This window comes from Cololabis saira, chromosome 4 (genome assembly GCF_033807715.1).
Source record: "Cololabis saira isolate AMF1-May2022 chromosome 4, fColSai1.1, whole genome shotgun sequence".
NCBI classification, from domain to species: Eukaryota; Metazoa; Chordata; class Actinopteri; order Beloniformes; family Belonidae; genus Cololabis; species Cololabis saira.
In genome coordinates, this window is record NC_084590.1 from 11788523 (window position 1) to 11792246 (window position 3724).

Here is a 3724-nt window from a genome sequence, read left to right on the forward strand (position 1 = left end):
GATAAATAAGTAACGATGCCCACGAGGGTGTTATTTTTGCCTTTGACACGGTGGCGGCATGCAGTGTTGTTAATGCGGCCTCGGGATGGGGGGGCCGGGGCGCTGCAACCGGGAGGTGACAGCAAAACGAAGCACTGCGATATATTCAATCAGGGAGGCCAGCTGCCTCATTAAACCCGAGCCGGGTGTGCATGTGTGCATGTGAGGGGAAAACAAACAATTACAGCAGCTTAATCGGACAGTTTGAGACAGAGTTTGAAACATTTCACAGTAAATCGGTTCATAAATGGCACAAACAAATCATGCATCGACCCAGGAGTCCAGGTGATGATCAATAACCTTTTACCGGGGGATCGGCGCTCAACCGGCATCAGAAAGGTCAGTGGGGATTATAAAAGCTTTATGAAGCTGAACTGAATTAGCCGGAGCTTACTTTTACATTCAGAGGTTAAAGCAGCGTTTGTTATCTCTGGTTCCTGCCGGGAGCGATGACTTGATCCAGCTGATCCAGTTGATCCAGTTCACGTGCAGAAAAACACAACAAGCAAAAAGAGGAGAGGAGACTTATGTTCCTCCGAAAAAGCTATGACATCTCTCTTTCAGAGGGAAATAAACTTGGCCTTGAAGATCCTGCACAACCAAGAGGCTCAAATTAATCTGTGAAGACACACAATTATTCAAATCTCGACTTCCTTCACTGTAAATTAACAAATCTCTTGCAGATGCTCGAGGAACAAATTTCAATAACAATACAGCATATAGCAGAGGAAGAGGCCAGGGTTTGCTCGGGCGGTCATGGGGGCCTGAATGTCTCCGGGATTAATGAGATTTGTGTCAAATAATGTGGGATGGAGACCTCCACCCTCACAGAGGGATTATCCTTTTCTTTGGATACCATCCCTAACAAGACCCCCCCATTAATCCGGGGTTGGGACCCAGAGTAAGAGCGGCAGGGCAGTGCAGGGATCCTCGTCTGAGGATGGATCCAACTCAAACCTCGACCGGAGAATATTGGACTGTGAGTGCAGTTTCTACAAAGATACTCTGGAGACAATCTAGTGCATGACAGCAGACTGCAAGAAGACGGGTACAAGATACACCACAACCAAGAGGCCGGGAGAGCAGGAACACCTGAGCCAGGCAGGAAGTCCCAGCAGGAAACCCTCCAGGGGTGTCGTAGAGAGGCTCGTAAGGGAGGGAACGAGCAGAGAGTGAGCATTGTTTATTAATATTATCATTATTATTTCTGGTATTAAAGGTTTTATCTTACTTATCCTACTGCAAATGAAGAATTTGTTGTGTTGACAATCAATATCACGAGTAATGCACGGAGTAATGCTAATGTCTTATATTTAAGCACATCATAAGATAAAAAGGGTAGGCACGATAAGCTACGGCTTCAGCCTACACCTTTTCGGCAAAAGAAATGTTTATTTTACATTTTCATCTTGTTTTGTAAAAAAGTGTGTACAAGCCGAAATAAAGATGCATTCATTCATTCATTCATTCATTCATTCATTCATTAAATATAATTTAATGGAAAAATTCAAAATAAACACATCTTCAACATGTGCCACTGTGGCTCTTCTTTACATCCTGTTTGCTTACAGCCACTTCCTGGGAAGATGATGAGCTTCAGCGCCACAAGGCCCATTAATCGTAACATAAATCCGTGTAATTGTTTCCTAAAACCCAGTTGCTGCAGCTTAACTGATGGACATTAATAAGACTAATGCATGCTGCAACTCAAACACAGACCCCCCCGATAATCTGCTAATCTGACGAGCAGCAATACAACATATGACCATGTATAAGTACAGTATATCTGGTCATGTGTCTCCTCCTGCAGGCAGCAGACTGGTGGCCTTGTACGACATGACGCCAGCCCGGCGCCGCAATGCCTGATGGGAAATATGGGATCAGGTAAGCTCCTCCGCCTCAACAAACAAAGCAGTAGAAACGATGCAGGAAGTTATGACACTTTATTTTCACAACAAAAGCGCTTTAAAAAAAAAAAAAAGAAGATTTTTCTCTCAAAGGTGATTAAAATGCTTTTGAGATCAGCAGTTAAGTTTAAGATGTCAAGTTAATTGGGACTTATTGATTATTTTATTATGACAGATCTAATTTTTTTTCGGATGTCGCCTGGAAATCTTGTATTTGCATTTAAGTGAGTTTTAAGGGAGAAGAAGTTAAGAAAAGTCCACACTTCTGTCATGTTTTCTTTTTTTTAACTTTGTTTTTTATTGACTTTTCATATTTTGCAACACAATACAAAATCCAAACAGCCACACAAGAAAACAAAAAAAAACACGCACAAATTAAAGTCCTGTTGGGAGTTGCATTCCTACTTGGTCATTTGTTAGTTCCCTGTTTTGTCCTCTGTATCTAATGATCCTTCAACAGTCTTTGTCGCTGTACCAGGTCTTGAAAGATGTCCACTTCAGCAATGGCATTCAGCCACTTCAGCATTTCTTGCAGTCTTAAACGATGTGTCAGTTTTTCCATTACATAGATTTCCTCTATTATCTCCATCCATTGTTCCAGATTCGGAGAGTCCACTCTACCCCATTTCCTTGTGATAGCTTTTTTACCCGCTATTAACAATATCTTTACCAGGTATCTATCCCCTGCATGCACACTTTCGTCTGTAAAATTACACAAATAGAGTACCTTACTGCACATAGGGATCTCATACCTTAACACCTCTTGCAGAGTTTTATGTACCATCTTCCAAAACAGTTGTACCATATCACATTTCCAAAATACATGAGCATGATCTGGGCTTACTGCTCCACATTCTCTCCAGCAGGGAAGATTCGCATTAAAATATTTACCCTTGACCTTGGGTGTTATGAAGAATCTGATCAAGTTTTTCCAAGAAAATTCCCTCCATATCTGCGAATTGGTGGATGTTTGATGTATTTTCCACATATTTCTGTCATGTTTTCTAAAAGGCTTTATCAGACTTAAAGGGATGCAACTCATCCTTAGTCAAGCAGGGACAGGCCTCCTGTCAGTCACAAGGTCCCAGAGAGGAAGAATTATCAGACATACTCTCATTCATTCCAAATGTCAATTTAAAATCACCAATCAAGGAGGTTTTCAGACTGTGTGAGGAAGTGAAAATACATAAAAGAAAGAAAATTGAGAAAAGTATGCAAAGGAAATGAAAATTTTTGCTGTGAAATGAAAGTGCTGATCACCACACCACTGTGAACAAATGTAGAGTAGAAGATTCAGATTCAGACGACTTTTTTTAATCCCTTTGGGAGGTGACATCCTCATCTCACACATAGCACTGTCAATGACAGTGGGTGGCTTTTGGAGTGTTTGATTTGTATATGACAGTCTGTCATATACAAATCAAACACCCCAAAAGCCAAACACCCATATGGAATTAAAAAGATAAAAAATTTAAATAAAGATACAAATAGAAAGGAAAGGTAAAATAAAAATAAAAATTAAAAGTGCAGTGCCATAAAAAGAATTATATGGATAGAAAAAGTGTCATGTACTGTAATATTGCACTGACGATGAAAGAATAAATAATCAATAAGCCTGTCGAAGTGCATATTGAAAATGAAAACAGGAATAACTACGACTCAACTAAATTATATTTTTTTATTTATTTCAGTTTCATTTCTAAAAAGCTTATGAAAAATCCTTGTTTTGTTTTTTTAAGGCGCATGAAAGGACTTTTATTTTGAAGTTTCCCGGCGGA